Source organism: Phyllostomus discolor, chromosome 3, assembly GCF_004126475.2.
Source record: "Phyllostomus discolor isolate MPI-MPIP mPhyDis1 chromosome 3, mPhyDis1.pri.v3, whole genome shotgun sequence".
Lineage (NCBI taxonomy): Eukaryota > Metazoa > Chordata > Mammalia > Chiroptera > Phyllostomidae > Phyllostomus > Phyllostomus discolor.
In genome coordinates, this window is record NC_040905.2 from 74,340,673 (window position 1) to 74,364,083 (window position 23,411).

General features: G+C 39.3%; 1 protein-coding gene and 2 long non-coding RNA genes across 3 annotated transcripts in view; 2 read left to right on the top strand and 1 right to left on the bottom strand.

Moving 5' to 3' along the window:
- CAMK4 (calcium/calmodulin dependent protein kinase IV) overlaps positions 1 to 23,411 on the top strand; it is a 204,046-nt gene that overhangs the window by 12,798 nt on the left and 167,837 nt on the right. The window lies entirely within an intron of this gene.
- LOC118499507 lies at positions 275 to 3,391 on the bottom strand. Its single transcript, XR_004902003.1, has 3 exons — positions 3,380 to 3,391; positions 2,372 to 2,377; positions 275 to 396 (listed from the first exon to the last, which is right to left on the bottom strand). It is a non-coding gene; the product is annotated as an uncharacterized LOC118499507 (long non-coding RNA).
- Positions 396 to 19,272, top strand: LOC118499508. Its single transcript, XR_004902004.1, has 3 exons — positions 396 to 3,077; positions 4,296 to 4,303; positions 19,262 to 19,272. It is a non-coding gene; the product is annotated as an uncharacterized LOC118499508 (long non-coding RNA).

Here is a 23,411-nt window from a genome sequence, read left to right on the forward strand (position 1 = left end):
GCTTTTAAAGTAAGTGGGGACTCTAAACTCCATTGACTTTGTGAGCATGTGGAAAGATCCTGGAATAATTTTTATTCTTATTTCAAAGAGTAATTTTTATTCTTATGTTGCACTTCTTAAATGGCTCACCTCTTTTTAGAAACATGTACTTGCTGTTTTATTTGCTCATTTTTACTTCCTTCAGTGGACCATACAAATACTGGCATATCTAGGACAGGATTTAGCGAGAAGGGTTGCTTCCTAGCTCTTCCCAGTCTTCTAGTTTTGTTTTTGAAGAGGATTTTTTCCCTTTAAAAAGCTTGACTCCTGACCTGTTTGTGACTGTGGAACCAATGAGTAATGTCCTGTTACAAAGTCCTGTGACATATGGGCTGCCTGACCGCAGGAGGGGAGGAGCTAAGGAGAGGGTCATGAAGGAGGTAAGAACATAGATGGGCTGCTCTGTGTGCATCTTTATTTGGGGATGTCATTTAAAAATCAGTCATTGAGGTGTCTAATTCTTTGATCAAAATCAATCAGTCAATCAATCACCCCTCAACTTAACTTCCAGGTAGGGTCATTAGCTTTATGTTCATAATTTTTATGCAATGTCAAAATAATTATTCTGGAAAATATGTATGTCCCCGTCTCTATTTTGACAACAAAGCCCAGGGGAGCATGGCGAAAGAAAAGCCATGTGTAGGAAGCAGAGGGCAGAGACAGGGCTGACAGACAGAAGGAAGGCTGCCCTCCACCCAGGTCTACTTCTCATTTTCTGAATCCACTTACACCTCAAGCTACAAGCACCTCTCTGTCTCAGCCTGACTTCTCCCTGTTCTCCTTGTCCTGCTAGAGACAAGATCTCTCCCATTTTCCTTATAGCTCTCCTTGTTACGGCCTGAATGTCCGTTCCCTCCAAAATTTGTATTTTGTAGCCCTACTCTCCCCTCCCCCCTGCCGCCGCAGTGTGATGGTATTTGGAGACGAGCCTTTGGGACTGAATTAGGATTAGATGAGGTCACAAAGGAGGACCCCTTATGATGGGATCCATGCCCTTCTGAGAAGAGTCAACAAAAACCTAGTTCTCTCTCTCTGTCCTGTGAGGAAGAAGTGATAGGGAAGATAGAAGTCTGCAATCCAGGAAGAGAACTCATGCCAGAATCCAGCCATGCTGGTTTCTGATCTTGAACTTCCATTTCCAGACCTGTGAGAAAATAAATTTCTGTTGTTTAAGCCATTCAGTCTTTGATATTTTATTATGGCAGCCCGAGCTAAGGCATCTTTGTGCCCTTCTTCCCCACTTTGCTATCTGTCTGACTTCAGTCATAACCTTGGAGTCTTCTTGCTGTGTTTCAGAAGGTACCCTGAGTTAATCTATGCTCATGTGGCAAGCAGAGCTTGAAGAAGGTGTTGTGCTTTTCACTTCCCAGATGCCCACCATTGTTCCACCAAATGTTGAGGAATATAGATAGTGCAGGGACCCACTTCCTGGGGGATACAGCCCCTGCATTTGCTTTATCTACGATGGTTGGAGCTGACCCTGAGTAGCTCTTCTTTTTTTCTAATTAAGCACCAGAAGGCTCCCTAGCACAGTGCTGCCTTGCTGCACCCCAGGCTGGGACAGTTCTGTGGCCACATTCCCCTCTTGCCCCCTGCCTTTTAGGCATGAGCACCTTAGTCTCCATTGTGCATCCAAACCTGTCGGCGTTCCAAGCACCAGCGCCTGCCAGCTCCGGGCACTTTATTTCCTCAGCAGCTGGCGCAGGATTTCTCTGTTGCCAACTGGAAGCTGAGATATTAAAAAATAAAACTTGGCCCATCTTGAGTGTCATATGTTTCCATCAGGATTCGGATCTGCATTCTGGCTTAGCTCATGCCATCACTTGGGCGCCTCTCTCAGGACTAAGAACCCAGTCTGTTTCTGAGTCTCTGGCCATGTTTTCACCTGCTTATTTCAAATGTAGTTTCCAGCCTTGAAAAACCTGTGATGCTTATGACTAGTTGAGGGCCACTGACACTTTACTTGGTCTTCCTGGATGTGTATATTCACCTGTTCGGTGTTTCTTTAGCACTGGGTTGCCTTCTCTGATAGTGGGTGTCAGTTTCATATCTTAAACGGCAGATTCTCAAGAACCAGGCTCATGCTTCTCAGGCTAATGAGTAGCCAACACACAGCACTGAGGCGTGGTTGTCTGCTACGTGACTTCACATAAGCATGAGGTGGTCCAAGAAAACAGATATTAATATTTGTAAATATTTGTCTACTGTTTTTTGTATTTCACATCCTAAAAAGAATGTGTGATATAACCTTAGGTTTTCCATGTCTGCAGACAGAAGGACAGTTGGAGCAGTTAAAATAACTGCTGTGGATGGGGCTTTCTGTATAATTTACCACTCGCTTTGCTTATAAAGAGGGTGTTAGAATTAGAAAATATCAATCATTTGGTAGCTTTGAGATCTTATTTTATTCAGGATAATACATCCTTCACTGTAAAGTTAGAGCCAAAATCACTGCAACTTGACTATGATTCAGAAATACAGAATAGAATTCTGAAGATCATTTAAAGATGAAAAAAAAAAACCCCTTCTTTTGGTAAGGAGTATTTTAAAGCAGTCTGTAGTCTGTGTATACTGATAAAGAAAAATGTGACCCAGAAGCAACTTCTTATATTTAAATTATGTCATTATTATGCTCATACCTAAAAAATGTATTTTTAACCTAATTTTTCTAACTTAAATAGTAAAATAAAATTTGGCTTCTGGTTTCACTATATATTTCATTAGTAGCTACTGATAATTGTCTTAGTCTCCTTTCTGATAAAGGGATTTTTTTGCAGCACTTAAAACAATAAACTTTGAGGAAGGTGTTAATGAGGTAGGCATGTCCAGGAAAAAGGCGGAAAGTATAGAGACTGGAAGACTTAGGACACGCCTTTTCTGAGTGTCATTTGGGTAAGGGGTATAAATTCGGCGATGGCTTTCTGTTGGGGAGGAGACATGGTAAGTGATGGGATATCACATCTTTCAAGATGTCTTCTGAGTCCAAGCTTCTGGAAATGTGCTGGCCGCAGTCTGCTGCTGAGATACAAAGCGAGGCTGTGGGCCACATCAACTGAGCCAGTGACTGTACGAGATGTCAATAGAACCTCCAGTGATAACTATGGTAGTGAGAGACTACCGTCCAACTCCAGTCCCTATTAGCTGTCTTTTGCTAATGAACCTTCTAAACTGAAATGCGCTTCCCTTTCCCCATCTGTTGAATGAAAATCTAGTGCCTTTCTTGCAGGATTACGGCAAAGATTTAAGAAAGATAAATTGTGTGCTCTATTAAGCAAAAGAGCTGTGTACATACTGCATGGGATTTTTTTTATTTGAATAACAATGACTATTATTTTTTTACTCTTAACTCCAGAATGTATTTGGATTCCACCAGCCATTCCATTAATGTCCTCTTTCTCTTCCAGGACCCAATCCAGGCAGCCACACCACGTTTAGGTGTCGCGCTGTCCCGCCGTCTTTGATATGTTCAGTTTTTCAGTCTGCTCTTGTTCAGTCATGGCCTTGACCGTCTTGAGGCATACAGGCCAGAGGTCCTATAGAATGGGTTTGTCTGTGTTTCTCACATGATTAACTGGGGTTTTAAGTTTTTAGAAAGAATACCACAGAGGTGAAGTGCCCTTCTTGTCGTGTCATATCGTCAGAGGTGTATGATGACGTATGCTATCACTGGTGATACTAATCGTCATCATCTGGTCACGGGGTGTCTGCCAAGTTTCTCCACGGACCAGTTACTATGTCCCTTTCCCTACTCTGTCTGGTTTTGGGAACTGGGTCACTAAGTCTAACCACTCTTGGGATGGAAGGTGATTAAGCTGTGCCTCTACATACATCATAGTTCTTCTGTAAGCAAGATTTGTGAGGTATTATTTTGTCACTAATAAATTCTTTTATGCATATAAAATGATTGCACATCATAAGTTATTTTCCACCATTCTTGCAAAAATATACTGCCACCATAAATCATGCAATAGGGATTGTACTAGACAGTGAGGAACTTTGAAGGTGTTGCTGGGACCCTGTGCTTAGACAATGGAGTTTCTCAGAGATGAGGGGAGGAGAGGTGCAGATAATGGTTTTCTTCCTGTGTTCAACACTGCTGGCTGTACATCGATCCTCAAATTGTAAAAACACTGAAGATACTGTGATTGTGTCTTGTGCCTGTATCTTTGTGACTGAAACTTGCATACATCTACATCATTCTTAAGGTCTTGATGTAGATTTCAGGAAGGTAGAGTGGCTAGCACCTTAGAAATCAGGCAGTCCAGTGTTTCATTGTACACAGGAGAAGCCGAAGTACAGAAAGGGCATGTGTCATTCACAGCACTGCAAAGCTCATTAGTAGTGGAAATGGGACCAGAACCGTCTTCTTCTGCACTCTGACTCTGTGACACACTTTCTTTTCTCACAAGTGCCGCTTGCAGAAACCTGGACTTAAACCAGTCCTGGCTCTCCTACTAAAGCTTTCCCAGGTTATTTCAAATTACAAAATTTATCTCCAAGAAGCTATGAAAGATTGTGATTTTTGAGTTTGCACTATTTTCTGCTTTGTACATTGTGCAAGGATGCAGTCTTACAAATTAAAATGCCACAAAAAGTATTAGACATTGGATAATATTTTATACTTGATATCTTTCATATTTTAGACATTGTTCCTTCACCTTGTAAAACACCTTTGTCCCTAAATGTATTAGAATCATGTTCAAGAATCCGAGCATGAATGTCAGAGTGCATTCTGTTTTTGTTTGTGAGTAATTTGGGGGCTGAGCTTCTCATTTTTATATAACTCATTCAAGAAACTTGTCATATATGTGCAAGTGCCCCACTCACTTTAAAAAGGCTACCTATAATAAAATATAACAGAATAAATTACCTTTTGCTTGTCCTTCGTGACTCCAGTAAAACTGAATGAGCAAATGGATTGGTTAATATATTACTTCAATATTTAGCAGAACTAGAACCTGGAAAAGTCAGATGGAGGTATTTTTGTGGTATCTGCCCATGTCATCACACCAAGTCTGCTTTCTTAGAGTTGGGAACACCATTGCCTCCAGAAGTTATTTATAATAGAATATACTAGGTATTTATTCTTAGTTTTAATGAATGATACACTGCCTGATTTGCATTAAATAAATATTTGTCTTTTCTTCTTTACACCAACAATTTTGCTGACTACAGTGATGGGCTATCAACTTAGGTTTTAAACTCCTTTAAGTGGTAAGAAAAATATTTTTATTGATTTTTGACTAAAATGGCGAAAGTTTTCATTATCAATAAAATGGAAAATTGTAACAGTGTCTTATTTTTTTTGTTTGTGGGCTTATATATCCGAGCCTGTGTTGAATGCATATACTAATGACAAGTGTCTTTTTCCTCCCTTGGTCTACCTTGTTTAGTAGCAGTCAGCACTGCCATTTCTTCATTCCTCTCAAAATACTTCTCCTTTGGCCCCTTCCATCTGGTTTTTGTGTTTATAATTCCATGAAAAAGTGACAGTCAAGTTCCACTTGCCCTCCACCTCCAAGATGGTTTTCTGATCCAACTTCTTAACCTCTTAACTGTCTACGAATCGGTTGAGAAGAAATTTTGTCTTAACCTTCTTTCAAGTAACAAGGTGACCGTCCTCTGTGCACCATGAAATGGTGAGCATTTGTGGGGAGAGTTTCCTGATGTAAGTGAAACTTACCACAACGCTCCACTGGGTGTGCACCTTATAATCACGGAGCAACTTAATCCATCCCCTGAGTAAATGGTGTCACAAATAGCTGTAATTTGTATAACGTGTGTTCAGCCAAATCATGTTTTTAGGTTTATTCTTTTATATCTACTTATCAAATTATCAACTGGACAGTTTTCCTGTCACCATGTAGGGCAGGGCTTCTCAACTTTGATCCATAGACCTCAGTGCCTATATTTTAAAACTACATGAAGCTCCTGAAACTGAAAGCTAAATTTTATGCATATAAGCATTTTTTGAGAAAAGTGATAATAGCCTCATCAAATTTTCAGAGATGTTTAAAGAGCCCTGATGTTTGAGATTCATCCACACACTCATAGTCTTCCCTGTGTTCAGAACAGTTGAATAGCATGAAGCTTACATTGACTAGTCATTTAGCAAACTTCTTGTTTCCCCTCTTCTGCTGCCCTGCCCAGCCCATCTGGCCACAGCAAGGCTTTCTATGTTCTTATGTTCCCAGCTTTACCTCTTCTATGTACCATTTATTAGTTAGGATGCCCTTATGTGCCAGCGCAATTCAACAAACCCGTACTGAAGTACCAAAAGAAGCTCAACTCAGATTGCCTTAAACTATGGAGTGGATTTATTGGCTGAAGTAGCTAAAGCCTGCAGGTTGTTCAGGTCTCACGTGTGCTCTGACTGGGACTACATGTGTATCACTCTGCATCTCTTCCAACTTTGCCTCGTAGATGTTTTGGCTTTGTCCTCATGCCAGCTTCCCTCATGTCACAACTATGCAGCAGTTTGAGTCCTGATGTTGGCAACCAGCTGTCATCATCCAGGACAGAAGGGATCTTCATTTTCATTTTATCATTGAATAAAGCAGAGCCAATCAGTGTGGCCAGGGGGGTGTCTTTGCATCAATTCACTTAGACCCATATGACCATGTTACCACCACACCTGAACAAGTCATGGAGACAAAGCAAAAGAAGTCACCTGTTTTGTTGATGTCAGTCAGGGGCTACTTTTAGGACATGGGCAGCTCCAGCTTGTGCGTGGGTGTGGGTTGGGTGCTGGCAGGAGAGATGCTCGACAGCAACGATATTTATTATATCTGTAAATTAAGTGGGGCTTCAGCCTACAGCTCTTGGTATCTGATTATAGTTATGCTGTGGAAAATCAGATTTTACTTCTGTAGAAGATGAAGATTTATTGTATTGCCTAAAGAAAGTTATGTGAAATGTTAGTTTCTTTGGATGTTTTGTCAGTCAAAGTTCTACCAGAGAAAGAACACACACATATGTAATTTATTTATTTATTCCAAGGAATTGGCTTATGTGATTTGGTGGCTGGCCAGCCTGAAATCCGTAAGACAGGCAGGCTGACTGAAACCTCTTGGACAGGACCTGGTTCTATGTCTTGTGGCTGAATTTCTTCTTCCTCAGGGAAACCTGAGTTTGGTTCTTGAGGCCTTTCAACTGGATGAAACCCACCTACGTTATTAAGGATAATTTCCTGTACTTAATATTATATAATTATAGATGTTACCAAGATCTATCAAATTGATCACAGCAAGTCAAAGCTCATGTTTAATTGAATAACAGGCTACTGTGGCCTAGTCACGGTGACATGTAAGACTCACCATCACAGATGTTAAGTGTAAGGCCAAAGAGGCGTTCTGTGGTTAAGTAAAATTGAGACTTTCCACCCTTTAATGTGCTCAAGTACATTATGGTTTTTAACTATTTCTCAACCTTATTTGATCAAGGACATTTTTTTGTTTCCCTTTGGGATCATACTTGGTGTCTTCACAAAGTGGAAATTCAATAATATTTACTGAGAAATATTCCTAAATAAATGGATAGCTATTAAGTCTTGGGTTAATGATCTTTATATTCTCTCAGAGCCATCACTTACCCTTTGCAGACTTTATGTTTTAATAGCTTTTAAATGTTTGCTGCCCTTTGGAGATTTTAACGCTGTAGGAAACCAGCCAGGAAGATGGAGCAGGTTCTATGTCCTCTACGTTATACATCTCATCTTTTGCTTTTTAGTGTGACAGGCTGTAGCTTTGTTCCACTTAAGAGATTATTTAAATCCATAGAAAATAAGTAAGAGAAGACAGGTTAAGTTCCTGAAAAATGAGTTTGCTTTTGTTTTACCCTCCTTTCATGACACCTAGCAGGTTGCTTTACTCTCAGTAGTGCTCTGTATACATTGTGCCTGACTCTTAGAAGATGAAAGTATTTTCTCCTAAGTCTGCTTAAGTCCCTTTTATTGTGATGACATATTATTAGATCGAACAGAGATGTGATTTGCTCACCTGTAACCCATCTATAATGTCATGTGGTCTAGAGTCCTGGCTGAAGACCATGACCAGTAATCAGCGCATGCTGTGGGTAGACCCGTTTTCCTGGGAGAGAGCTGAGCATGAAAGATGGGTTTGAGTGGACCTGCATGTCCTGACTGTTCAAGTTGTGATACAAGGTCCGGCACAGACAACACCCCCATTTTTTACAAAATCTTTTATTACAAAATGAAAAGCATATAATTCTGTAACATAGCAATATCACACTCAAGCACACCATATGACATTTTAAGTGAAATGTTCAAATTAAAACTATAAATTATTGCACCCATATCATTACCCTACCAACCACACTCAAGCATGCATTACTTCTGCGGGACCCTGTGTCATGTCCTCTGAGGGGCTTCCTATACAGGGGGCATCTGGCCCGTCTGAATGGGTGTTGTAGACAAGTAAAAGTGGTTTTGAAAACCAAATCAAAACTTAAAATCTGATTTGATTAGAAAGATACTAGTTGAATCTGAAGAGATTATTGTTGTAAAATAACTAGCTTCATTGAATTCAGCCGGATTGCTTAAAAGCCAATTTGTGTGGGTAGGCATGAAAAAGTGGGCAGCTTAGTTTCCTACTCCTTTCTTTATTGTACAAAAGAAAAAGAGGCTTTAAAGCTGCCCATTGGTCAAGGAGTTGGGATGAAACTTAAAGGAAGTTGTAAAACTTAAAAGGTCTCTTCCTCCCAAGAACAGCGATGATCCTGCAATTACCTGTGCTTGAGACAATAGCCTGAAAACTGAAAATGTAGAAAATTTGGACATGGTAGATAAACAAGGGGCAAACAATAAAAATTACTTTTAATCTCATCACCCAGAAATGACCACTTCATATTATCCTCAGTTCTATTTTTATATTTGTGAATATATGTATGTATTATTTCTACCTATTTATCTTCCCAATTATTTTATTAAGGTTAATGTTTTATACATTTAAAAGTATATTTATTGTTGATTGATATTTAAATACGTTTTTATATGATTTATATAAAATAAAAAAACATATTGAATGTGTTCTTTCTTGAATATACAAAAATCACACACAGTAATTGCAGCTGTCCTTTAACGGGTATGCAATGTGAGCTTTGCATATCTTCCTCAACTCATGCTATCCTGCTAGTTAGACGTTATTAACCTGAGGAAGCAGAGGCCTGGGGACAGCACTGACCTGTCCCTGCCACTCAGGTAGTAAGTGCCAAAGCCCTGGACTGTCTAGTTATCTGTCTAACTTCGAAGACCATACTTAAAAAATATTAGGTGGCTTCTTCTTAAATGAACTCCATGTCGCATTGACTAGGTCCTAGAGAAAATATCTAAGATATAATGCAGTGAAATCATGAGCAAATTTTCCATGCATACACATTTGACATGTGGGACATGACCAAGGTGATTCAGAGTGTTTTCATGTTCCAGAGGGACGACATGACGGCACCATTGGGGAGAGAGTCTTTTGGCCTGGTGCTGCCTGACTGTGGGCAGGAGGTATTGAACTTCCTTAAAGAGGGAAGATTTTCTCCACAGGCTTTTTCTTAAAAATCAGGTTTGCTTCTGATAGTGGCCTCAAAATAACATTAGAGGACCCAAACTGATGACTTGGAGGCTAGCTGTTAACACATTATATTTCGTCATCCATTATCAATACCTATGGGCTCATTAGGGGCCGACTTCATTTCTTGAAGAATGCTCACACACCAAAGGTTCAGTCAGTGGGAGGCATATTTTTTACCTTTAAAAAAAGAGAATGCGGGTTGCTGCATTTTATTCTTTCCACTCCTGTTAGCTGAACTTTTGTAAAGTGAAAAGGCCCTTGTGTTATGAATAACCTGATTATATGTTACTCTTCAACAATCTGTTGTATTCTGCACAAAGGCTTTGGACCAAAAGAGTGACATCCAGTTCGTTCTTCATTGACCAAGCCACTTCATTCCAGAGGAACAGGTGTCTTGTTTGAATTCTTTTGCACCATGGATTTTTGGTCTAGCAGAGGTTTTATCTGCATGGGTGTCCAGGTAGACCTCGGCAATCCACACCGAGACTGTGAGAGGAGAGCTACCTAACAAGACACATTCCATGTGTTTCCCAGGCCCGCTGCATCACAGAGCTGGGAGAAAGGCAGGGCTGGGTTAATTACTGCCTCATCTTCATTTAGCTTCTTTTTTTAAATAAAAAATACAACTGTTATATGAACTAATATATGAATTATTTTGAGAGGGCTTTTATTTCTTTCTGTGGTCTTTCTGCTGTCTATGATTTTCTTTAAATGTCTCCCTTTGCTGTTTATTCCTCTCCTCTCTGTCTAGCCTTTCCTACCCTTTAAATGGTTCTAATATCAAATGTGAATAAGAATGTGGTATATAGCTGTGAGGAGAGGGAAATTCAAATATATACTCACTAATGAAGGTTCCTGGTACCTAAGTACGTTGAGGAGGCTTGTACTTTTTCAGTTCACATTGTGCATTGTAAATATATGGCTTTGTGGTGTTGACTTCGGGGTCACTGACTTGCTCCTCACCAGCTCTTCACTGTTGATGTCTCCGTGCCACTAATGAACCCAGTTTTGAACGGAGAGGGAGAGGAATCATTATGAGTCCAAATTCCTGTATCTCTGTACGTTTTCTTTTTCTTTATGCTTGTGTTACTTCTTGAGTCGTGCTAGCATAACAGAAGACATCTGGGCTAGGGCAGAGTTATGGGATGCCAAGTCATACTTATAATTATGGAATGCCAAAGCACCATCGTATTTATGGCAACTCTGGGAATTACTCCCCAAGTCTGTTGTCATACACTTTCCAAGAATGGATCTATTTGGAGATGTATTTTAAACCTTGTCAAAGTCATTTGTCTCAGCTTCTTCAGTTGATTTATGTGGAGACTCTGGTCGCTGGCTGCTGAAGTACAGTCTGCACACAGAGATAGAGGGCTCGTGCTGAAAACGGTATGACATATAAACAGTGTGGAAGCCAGGAAAGAGTGAATGCCTTCTTATGTAGTTTTGTTTAGTGTGGAGAAGTGTGGGAGAATGCAAATAAGACTGCTTTTTTATTTGGGCCTTTGTGACATATTCAAGACCAGCATTTTCTTATCTATTTTCCTTGTAGCTGTCTATTTAACCAACTTTACATTGAAAAACACTTTGGGGGAACTGGTGGTTACTGATGGTGTTAGTATAACAAAGGCCTGTAAGCCTTAATTGTAGCTCTCAGTTAGGATGTGTATGTAACAACTTAAAAAATTTGTAATATCTTTCTTCACCTTTATTAGTAACTAATGCAGTAATAATAATGTTGCAATAGTGAGTTAATTGTCATATGATGTCAACCAAAGAACTTATTAGAAAAATTTTGGCTAAATTTTTTTGTGACTCCCTACATATTTTTATTTTCTGAAAAAAAATTTTTTTTATCTCTGAGTCTACTGATTTTCAAAATAAGGACTGGGTAAGTAGTTTATCCCTAAGGCAATGATAGCTATAGATGTAGGATGATCAGTCTGACAATTTCTTAGCAATAGCAAGTGGTGCTACTCGCACTGGCGGCAGCTCTGCACAGATAACACATGAAGAGATGTGGGCTCAGGCTGTAAATTGCATTTGCTTTTGTGTTAGCTTATTTTCGTCAAGCCTGGTTTCTTTCCTAAAGAGACCTGTTTCTTGTAGGTCATTTGGCCTCTGCTGATTAAATGACTAGTTCAGAGTAAGACAGGCACATGCACACACATGCACATTCACATTCACATTCATGAGGTCTTAGTCCCTCATGTGGAATGGATACTCATTTCTGCCTGGGTAACACTTCAGTGTGCTCTCCTGCTCCACTATTCCTGCCTTTCCCCATTCTCCAAAAGCACCTTTGGGTTTTGGCAGCTGCATATGGTGTAGCCGCAGAGCCATGTGCCGATGCTACTGTTCTAAGCAGACCTCTCAAATCAGCAGCAGGTGCTGGCCGCCCACTTGCCCCTGGATCCTGGGAGGAGAGACAGTTTCAGTTTTGGATGGGGTCGGGCTGTTCTGCCTCAACAGATGGTCAGCATTTGGTTTCCTCAGTCCTGTCACCTGGTAAAGTCGAATGCTGGTTTAAGTTCTGTTACTTTTCAGTAAAAAGAAACAGAAAAGGAGGACACAATGCCATGTCAAAATAGCCAACGGCGTTAATGTTGACAGGAGTGAAGCACAGTATTAAAAAAAGAAGAAACAGAAATAAATGTGTCACTTTTGCTAAAATGCATAACTGAAATCTATGACCTTTGTTTTATTTATTCCATTTTATAGTATATTAAAAAGATTTAGCTACTGAGAATCTATGAGTAAATTTTAGATGTGTATTTCTTTTAATTTTTCAAAAATAAGTCTGCCAGAAATTTCCGTTTTAATTTTCTAATTTGATATTTATATATGCACACTGATATTTCATCTCAGATAAGACTTTTGTCATTATCAGCTCCATTTAGCTGCATAATGACAGATTGATTCATTATTTAAATAATTTCCGTATAAATTTCAGCTATTTAAATAAAAATTGCTTGTTATGTTATATATAAATCTTTTTCTTTTCACTTAGAAAGCATTCCAGCAATCTTAGGGTACTCAGACGAAGAACTCTGATAAAACTATCTGTGTTTAAGATCTGAACATTGAATCTGGCTCCTGAGAAATGAATAAGTGATCTTCCTGTAGATTACTGCTGCACATGGCGGTGGCGGCGACTCAGATTTTGTTGTCAGCTGCAGTCAAGGTCTGCTTTGGAAGTTGAGGGCAAGGACCTTAGTTCTGCCTCCTGCAGTGTGACTAGCTTTGTTGCTGCTTCATATTAGCTCATTCTATGAGTTTGATACACAGAGAGATGCTGAGAGGAAATGTGGGTGGGGTGGGGGACATGTATGGCCCAAAGGGAGGTCACTGTGGGGGGACCCTCCAGGATATGGGCTAGGGTAGCTGCAATGCCACCATCACAGTGCAAGTCATCAGATGACCCCAGGTGTCTGCTCAGAATCCTTTCCTAGATTGTGAGCAGAGTTGACACCTTGGTAAAACATAGGGGACAGGCCTGTTAACTTTATTTAACTCCTTCCCACTCTCCAATGGCATGAACTGACATTAATACCAAAATTTGAAGTGGGGCAGAAATCATCTTCAGGTAAGATGTGAAGAGATTGACATATTGAGAAAGAAACTGAAGAGCCAAGAGTTTGGTTTCTCTCAAGACTCACAGAAATCCATTCACATAAATAGATCTTTTCATCCCACCTATTCTTGAGTGCATCAGTTTTTCAGCTAGGATTGCCAGCATATACAGGGCAAGGGGTTTGCTTATGCTGTCCTATGGCACTGCGTCCAATATTGGCTCTTGTGGCTCGTGATTCCCTTGATTTCCTCTGAGGGCGGGTGTGGTCCAAGGGGGCTGTTTTTATACCCCATGCAATTACTTGTGTTGACCTTGATGGACCTCATCAGGTGCTGCGGGGGGAACACGAAGCACCTCGTGGCCAGAGCATTCCAGTGAGTTCAGTGACTGCAACATAACGCAACAAAATCCCAATGTTCTTGAAGCAAACTTTGCCCAACTTTTACTCAGAACTTTAAAAAAAGAGTGGTTTTATGTATCTCTAAAAATGGGACTGATTACTGGAATTCCCTGATTTGACCAAAGTACATTTTTGATTGGCTTCACTGAAAGTCTAATATCAGAGTTGAATGTTATCTGCACTGCTGACGGCCTGTGTCTCACCAGCAACTTGGTCTGCCCACCATGTGGTGGTCATTCCCTATTGGATCTGCTTGCTTTGGTGAGCTATACATGGAAGACTTCTTTCCAAGTACCAAGCAATCACATATCTATGTAAAATGTGTGCAACAGTCTATATTATAATCTGGGTGGGTTTTCTCGAACTCACGCCCAGCAAGTTTATTTTTGTGTGTAGTAGCCTGATTGGCTAATTTTCTGTATATCTGTTGGTAGAGTTGACCAAACTGTTGATCTTCACTGACAATCTCAGCAAGGTCAGCATTTGAGTAAATGCCTTTAGAAAGCCATTCTTTCAAGTTTCCTGTGATTTTTATGGCTAATTTTCAGAGTGACGATTTCTGCAGAACCTTAGCTTAGCCTGCCTTAGTAATGGAACCAGGAACGGAGGGTTGTGTTTGCATCCCCAGAGCCCCAGATTGTACATAGAAAGTCTCCATTCTTCATCTTCGTAGTCTCAGAAGCTTTGTTTTCATGGATTCATTGTATCACTGTCTAATGATAATTTGGAGTCTCTGATGGTGTTTATTTAAATTTGAATTTCCTAGTTACTACAACACTGTTTTAAACTGCTTAAAATACCAGTCTTACCCAGTGTATTTTTGAATATCTGGGTAATAGGTTGGAATCAGCATTATTGTAGGAAATAAATGAGTTTAAAGCTAATGGTATAAAGGTTAAAAACATTTTTCCAAGATATATGTCCTCATCTTTAGAACACACACAAACACACTCCCATATATAGCTGTATATAATTTTATATTGATTAATTGCTCACAAAATCTACTTACATGTCTTATGAAAATTAGTCACTCTTAACTTCCATACACTGGCTACTACTCAGCAATAAAAATAACAAATTATTGGTGCATAAAACTACTTGGAAGGACCTCAAGGGCCCTATGCTAAGTGAAAAAAATAAGTCAATTTCAAGAGGTTATATGCTGTTTGATTCCATTTATATAACGTTTTGAAACGAGAAAATCACAGAGGAAGAGAAGAGATCAATGGTTGCCAGGGGTTTGGAATGGAGCTGGGAGGGGCTGGGGCTGGTTGTGACTGCAAAGGGGAACGTAAGTGAGGTCTTTATGGTGATGGAATAATTTTTCATCCTGACTGTGGTGAGTAGATGAATTGACACTTGTGATGAAATAACAAAGAGCCATACAACACACAGTGTGCAGATGTCAATGTCCTGGACTTGCTTTTGTGGTATAATTAGGTACAAATATAACTGCGGGGGAAACTGGTTGAAGGGGAGCAGGACCTCTTTATAATATTTTTCTGACTTCCTGTGGACATAGAACTTTTTTAAAATATTTTTTTTTCAAATGAGCCAGTAGTTATAAGGAGCCTTAAGGAAAACAAGGCTTTCTTTGCTGATGTTGGGAGTAAGTGCAGTAATTGGCTCTCAGAGCTGGAAAATACTTTATAAAATATTCATATACAAATACCAGAATAATGTGTCAGTCCTAGGCTTTTTGTTGTAAAATTTTGTTAGTGTGGTGTGGAACTTGTTTACTTTCTGTTTAATGCTTTAAAACTATCCGAAAGTCCATATGCAGGCCTTCAAACCTTCCAAGAAAAGCAGTCATCTCAAGCCATGGCAAAGGGAACCTGGGGAACCCATCAGGAAGTAAACCGCAGCATATAGTCTGAAGCTTATGTAACACTGTCAGCTCCAAATCCAGGGAAGGAAAAGGAAGGGATTTATACTTTAGTACTTTTCATAATTTATTAAGTGGCAGGTCATTTTGTACCTTTTCCAATCTTCTCTTTCTTCCCCTAATGAAGTTCAAAGAAAATCCAAGAACCCACAGAAAGGGCAAAAACAGTATGTCTTCCTTGCCTCCCTTAGATATATGGAGTATATGCTTCTTGGAGGGTTACACATTTTATATCAATCTCTGTCTCTCACTGCCATATCTCAGCATTTGCAATAGAGTTGAGTATTTAACTCCTGATACTTAGTTGTTCTTAAATAAATGGGAGCTGAATTGTTCTTTTATAACTGAGTGTGGTGGAGGGAAAAGTTGCAGCAATGATACAAAAATAATGGATTCTTTTAATATAATTCATTTGAAGTATAAAGAATGAAGAATAAGAAATTGGAAACTTATTTGAAAAAATAATGAAGGAGAACTTCCCCAGTCTAGAGAAGGAAATAGACTTCCAGGAAGTCCAGGAAGCTCAGAGAGTCCCAAGGAAGTTGGAACCAAGGAGGAACACACCAAGGCACATCATAATTACATTACCCAAGATGAAAGATAAGGAGAGAATCTTAAAAGCAGCAAGAGACAAGGAGACAGTTATGTACAAAGGAGTCCCCATAAGATTATCAACTGATTTCTCAAGAGAAATCTTGCAGGCAAGAAGGGGCTAGAAAGAAGTATTTGACGTCATGAAAGGCAAGGAGGTACATCCAAGATGACTCTACAAAGCTTTCATTTAGAATGGAAGGGCAGATAAAGTGCTTCCCAGGTAGGGTTAAGTGAAAGGAGAATGAAAAATGATTTTAACCTAAATACACTAAGGGACTTTCCTCCTGAGCTCATGATATCCATGGGAAGAATACTGAAGGAGATAAGGGCAAGTTTTCATAATGCATTGTACCTGACAGGGATCTGCCATCTCTGAAGGATGGGATGTGGGTAAGTGTGCAGTGCTCTGGATTCTATTCACCAGGTAGTAACACTGACCCACCTGCATTGATTGCTACAAATAATGAGACGTTCTAATATTTATTAAAAATACCATAGCCGCCCTGGCTGGTGTAGCTCAGTGGATTGAGCGCGGGCTGGGAACCAAAGTGTCCCAGGTTCAATTCCCAGCCAGGATACATTCCTGGGTTGCAGGCCATAACCCCCAGCAACCACACATTGATGTTACTCTCTCTCTCTCTCTCCCTCCCTTCCCTCTCTAAAATAAATAAATAAATAAATAAAATCTTAAAAAAAAAATACCATAGCCATATGTGTGATGTCCTAATTGTTCTGGTTTACATTAAGAAAATGTGATTTACAAAAGTCCACTGTACAAAGCTAATTAAAATCATTTCAAAAGGAACTCACATTAACAAAGGATTTCCTGTGGCATTTATTTAAGACTGATATTCTTTAGGGTGTGAAAGTGGATTTTTATAGATCATTAACAACTTGACAGGCTCTGGGAGTAGAAAAATATAAAACTAATGTGTTAGGAAGCAATGGAAGTTGAAGATCAATCAAAAGTGACATAAGTATTCCTGAAACCTTTAGATGAATTAAGTGGAAAATAATTTATATACCATTTTGCAAGAACATATCAATTATGTGCACTTACTTGTACACTAATTATAAATTTTTTATGTCATCCTAAATAATAGCTGAAAAGACTTCTAAAAGACAAAGGAAGTGTATCTCTTCTTCCCTGGTGGCTGACGTTCTCGAAGGAGAAGTCAGCCCACCCACGCTCTCCTTATCTTTGCCTCCCCTTCTCTTCTCTACCCAGGTCAATCTTGATTGTGTTTTACTGGGTCACTAAAATTTAAACACTAATGTCTCTTTTTATTTGCCAGATTCAACAGAAATTTTTAGTTTGTACATTAGTTGACTTCTTTCTGGCATCTGATAGCTTCAATTATACAAAATTTTGGAAACATTTTCCTTTGGTTTCACTTAGACCTCAATTTCTGGTAAAATCTCCTCGATACCTCACTGGCCCTTCTCTGCTTTCTTCACTGGCTTTTACTTATTGCTCTGCTCCTAAAGTATGGCCCTGGCTCCAGTCTGAGACTCCTTGTCTTTCTCTGCGGCTCTTGCTGGTGCCAGCATTTTTAGCTATAATGGTTGTCTCACATGTGTATCTATAGCACATAATTTTCTTCTGCATCGTAGACCTATTTTCCAACCTGGGTATTTTATCTTCTTCAGAAAACCCTCTTTCTCTCCTGTATACCTGCTCTTATACTAACAAACTCTCAAGTGTGTTTTAATCTCTTCTTTAGCTTGGTTCACTCCTTATTTCCTAGTTCATTGCCTCATAGTCCAACCCTAAAGACCCAACCCTCATATTTCAAATCCAGAAACTTCTCTACATTTCTACTGCCTACTGCCGCTATTTTGTTCAAGCCCTTAACCTTTCTCAGTGGATTACTTCAGTGGTTCCCTAACATGTTTCCTGATCCATAATTCCTCCCCTTTAACATGCCCCTCCTCACAAAGTCAGAAATACATTTCTAATTAAAGCCTAATTATTTCAGTCATGGTTCTTAAGATAATTTACAATCTGATCCCTCCTTACATTTCTAGGTATATACATTGGCTGCCATTCCAATACTCAAATTAATTTTTGACACCTCAGCCTAAAATCCATTGTTACTCTTCCTAGAATGCCCTTTCTTAGACTGTGCCCACCTGGCAAACTCTGGTTCACTCCCTGTGATAGGGTTTGGTTGTCATACATGGTGAAGTTTTTCCTGATTCTTCCAGTCTACAACTCTTTTTTAAAAACAGTTACAACAGTGGTTGTCTTCATCTCCTTCACCTCATCATCCTTGGCGTTTCAGGCTCTGCCACTGACAGTTACCTTTCATGTCACCAGAAGGAGGTCTTTTTTGTGCTTCCAATATTGTGAGATAGTCACTCTTTCTATTTGGTACTCACAGTTACCATGTAAAAGTTGGGGGGATCCCCAGCGTCCACCTCCATGTGTGTTGCATTCTCTGCCAGTTGATGCATTGATCACAAGCAGAAGTTGCCTCTTTTTCTGTCAGGAATAAAGCCCTATTCCTCACTTCTCTTCCTTACAGATCCTCCTTCTTGTGAACCAGCTTAAGCTACTTGGGACTGAAATATGTCCCAATTTAAGTGACTGGCACTGTGCTTTTCTTAAAAGTATTTCTTCCCTTCACAGTGTATCTTCTCCTTTTTTTCTAGGAGTACAGCCTGGGACATTAAAGAGAAGCCCCTATCCATGATAGTTTAATAGTTCAGGAGTCTTAGACCTACAGACTCATCCTGTGTTCATTTGTTAACACCTTCCATGGATTCCCAGGGCTCTTACTCCACCAATATGTCTTTATTTCCTGTGGAGACTCACCTTAAGTATTCTGTCTGCCACTTTGATGTGTAAAAGAAAAACCAGTAAAACAGGAAAGGAAGACTATATTCAAGACAATTTCAATAAGAGAGAGAGAGTATTGTAATCAGAGAGAGAACTTGAACTCATGTCTTCTGAAACAAAAGGCAGAAGAGTCTCTAAATGCTGGGATGGGTTAGTGGGGAAGTTGGTCAGTGTGATTAAGCCATCTGTGTTTTTGGTAACCAGCCCTTATGGAAGTTAGGCTCCTACCCCTTCAGAGAGACTGGGAGATAGGGATGCTATCTTTTTTGATGGCTGCATTTCAAAGAAATAGCTCCATATCCTGTAGCAAGACATTCCAGGGTTATGTAAGGTTTATATATCAAAGGAGCAGAGAAGGAATTTATAATTTCAGGTTTTGTAAGGTAAATGCTCTAAGAAAAGGGAGGTCAAGGATGTATAGTCAGGAAGAAACCTGTTTAAAGTTTAGTCATGCAATAGTAAGTCTATCTTGGTTAGGTGACTAAACATAAACTAAAAGGTTAATAATGACCCATTTAACTTGCTTTCATGTGGCTTTTCATATTTGATCAGTAACAATAAAATGAGTCATGCAATAGGGCAGGTGCCATTATTAATGAAATTTATACACACTTTATTCTAATAACATCATATAATTGTGAATAATTTCCCTCTTAGGTTATGTCCTTTTGAGGAGAAATGAAAGAGGTTTCAAAATAAATGCTTTGCAATTAGCAGTATTTTCTTCCCTCTGACTCACTGTTTATTAAAGGTGAATGCATTTATCACCCAGGCAAATACTTGTGGTTTGATGGGTTTGTGTTATTGCTTTCTCTTTACTGTAGAAGTACCCATTAAAGTAAGTCTTTCTGCAGCACAGAAAATAATAATTGAGTGCCCTCACTAGGCAGTTTCTAATATAAGTGAATCATACTAAGCCAGAAGTCGAAGTTAAAGAGAAACAGTAGCAGTGAGTAAGACAACAAAAAGGCATCATAGTTCAATGTCATCCTCTTTCTAAAGTGTATGCTTTCAAAGGTGAATCTTGACTATATCGGGTAATTTTTCTTTTTTTACTTGATGGAAATAGTGTTTGACTTAGTTTCCCCATGTCCATTACATAAAATATATTTCCTAAATATAGCCAGTGATCCCAAGGTAATCCTGACTTTTAATTATGTTATCTTCATACAATTTGGATTGTGACCTCATCTTTGAGATAAAGTTGCATGAAATGGGGAAGAATAGGAATGATAAGAGTCAGGTTAGGGTACTGAATGAGTGGTCAGTAAAGCTCTTTGGATACAATCAATAACTTGTGCTCCTTAGGAGACAGCATTATTGACTCCCTGCATTTGTTCATTACTCCATTTCCTTCCTGCTGCGTGGCTCCCACACTAGTCTGCGTCTCCAGACCCCTGACCACTGCCATCTCCATTTCTGTCTCCACCATAACTCAAGTCAGCTGCCCACATGTCAGCTGGACTATTGCAGTAGTGTCTTTATCAATACTCCAATTTCTACTGCCTCTCTACAATCTCTTTTTATTCAGAGTAAGCTTAAAAAAAAAAGAAGAACTGGGCTAAATTGTTCTGCTTAATACCTGTAAAATTCTCCCATTGCTTCCCAGTGCACTCAAAATAAATTCCCAACTCCAAACTGTGGTCCTCGAAACCGAACAGACTCTAGATTCTGCCTATTTCATTCACCCAGCCTCTTACCACATTTTAATACTTGAAATTACTTGAAACTTTCCTGTTTGTTTTGTTTTACTTGTTCACTGTTATGAAAATGTAAGTCCCATGAAGGCAAGGACCTTTCCTGTCATTTACACTGCTATAACCTAAGCACCCAAACAGCCCCTGGAACATTGATATGCTTAGTAAATATTTTAGTGAATGAATTAATACATTTACTAAGTAAATATCACTTATTAATGCCCTATTGTCTTCTAGGTCCAGTGCAGCAGTCCCTTGGGTATCAAAAATGAATATTGCATGTTCCCATGCCTCATGCAGCTTACTGACTAGATGTTATATTCATCTGGGTGTCTGGTTACCAAACTGTATTTTAGGGTGCACATTTAATTTTTGTTTTGGGAATTAAGATGAATTGGTAATATTCATGGATAGTCAGATACTTTTGGATCTCTAGGTATACTCTATGTCTGCTGACAAGGAAACAAAAAATTTAGCTTCTCTTATTATATACACATTGTTTATTCGCCTTTATAGGCTTTATCCAACAGGTATCAAACTCAAGACTTTTTACTGCTCATTATGAGGTATACATATGAAGATAAGATCTTTATCCTGTCTTTAAAGAATATGCAATTTAGGGAGAGATAAACTCCCTATTCCAAAAAATCACAAAATAAAGCTGTATCTTGTAAATTCCATAGAAAGGCAGAACAAATAATAGAAGAATCTAGGAAAACGAGTGATCACACAGGGAGGAGATGAACAGGAAATGCTTTATTAGTAGATTAGCTTCCTGTTGGGTTTTACTAATCATTAAGACTTTGGCAGATGGAGGAAATGGCACTGATGGAGGAAATAGCAATGGAAGAATAGGAGTTTTCAGTTGAGCAGCAGCATCAGCATGAAGCTTCGGAATGGACCTCTCTCCTGGAAGCTCTGAAGTGTCTTTGGTAGGAGGTGGGAGCCTTTGGAGCTTGTTAGTAGGAATGACAGTAGCACAGTCATGCTTCAAAAGAGTAAATTAGACATCTTTTAGCAGAACGGGTTGGAGTGAAGACAATCAGAGGCAGGAAGACCAATCAGTTAGCTGTCTTTTGTGATACAATGATCCAGAGGTGACAGAATAAAGGTTTGATAGAAGGATAGTATTTTCTTAAAGGAACATGTTTGACACAGAGGGGAAGAGAGACAGAGACCTCATCCTGCGCCCACAGGAACTTTTGTCTTACCACATGTATCCTGAATTGGAGTTACTCTGTTCTTCAAACCCAGGCCTGTTCACCTTCCCACTCATGAACTACATTTTTTGGAATACATGAAATGTGTTAGATTTTTTGGAATACATTTTTGGGTCTGTTTTACTATTCTCAGATATTTAAAAATATATTTAAGATCTCTAGAGTCCTCAAAGTATTCCACATTTCTGGCCTACTTGAAACATCCAGATTAGAGTTTGAACATACAATTAGGGTTTGTATGCACCATCTTGCTATTTATTAGCTTTTTCAACAGATTATCATAGTTCACCTAATTTTATCTGTAAGCCTTTCATAGCTACCTACCCCCCCAAGACACGTGCGCACACACACACACCACAGGTTGAATACTTGTTTTGGAGATGTCTTGCCATACAAATCACACGTCTACCCCTGTGACATTTGTTTATGTAGTTCGTTCTTATATTTTGGTTAAGCTGTGTGCCATAGCTCCAGCTGATGGTGCCAAAGTGCTAAGTCCCCTGCATGTGTGTGAGTCCACACCTCGTTTGAGTTCTTAGAATATTTGATGCTGATGACCACTCTGTCCTTGAAACATTGTTTTCTATTGGTTTCCATGACATAATATCCTCTCTGTTTTATTTCCTCCTTGTCTCTTAGTAGTCTGCTTTTTACTAAGAATTATTCTCTCCATGGCTATTGAATATTGATATTCTCCAAAGGTGAGGTCCTCTTCTCTTCTAATTCTGCATGCTCTCCCAGCTGTTAACCTTCACCCTCACATCACTGGCCAGTAGGATCCTCTTCAAGTTGGCTCATCAATTCTTTTCACATGGTCCTGCTAGTCTCTGATAGTTTTCTTGTTATCGAGTTTGTTAAGATATTTTAGGCTCTTCTTGTACATCTCCTACCATAGACCCAGGATCAGCGATACCTTCAAGAAGTCCAGGTTTCTTGTGGTGGGAAATTGTATTTTAAGACCATAATTTGCAGCTTACTGGAGCTTGTTGTGATATGGTTTGCCATTGTTTCTAGGCTTTTTGTTATATATATGTATAAATCAATACTAATACTTATAATTCAAATTCAGGACTACATGGATCTTATTTTATCTATTGTATATTATATCTGTGTTGCTTTATTCTGCATTGAGAATCTTGTTTCTGAAGGACACAGGGGATAATAGAATTAGAATATCCCACATTACAAACCTGACAGCCACAGCATACCAATTTTAACACCATTACCGCCGGTGATTTACACACTGATTTTGATTTAGGGAATATCAGTGAAAATACTATTGATGACTAGGTTGCATATATATTCTAATCAATTTGGAAAGTTACAGACCTCTGTATTATTTATTTGTCTGTGTAGCAGATGATACTGATTAGTAGGAATAACTTTCCCTCAGTATTCCCTTCTCTGTACTTGAGATTGTCAGTAGCTTCCAAGACAAGGCTAGTGGGAATTCCACACTCCACTGGCAGGTTAGTGTAATTAGGCCCAGTGTATTTCACTGTGAGGAGGTGCCCAGAGGTGCACTGTGGAGGAGTCTAAAAGTAGGCCCTCGTCCCCTCATTAGTTTTACTTTTATTTCAGG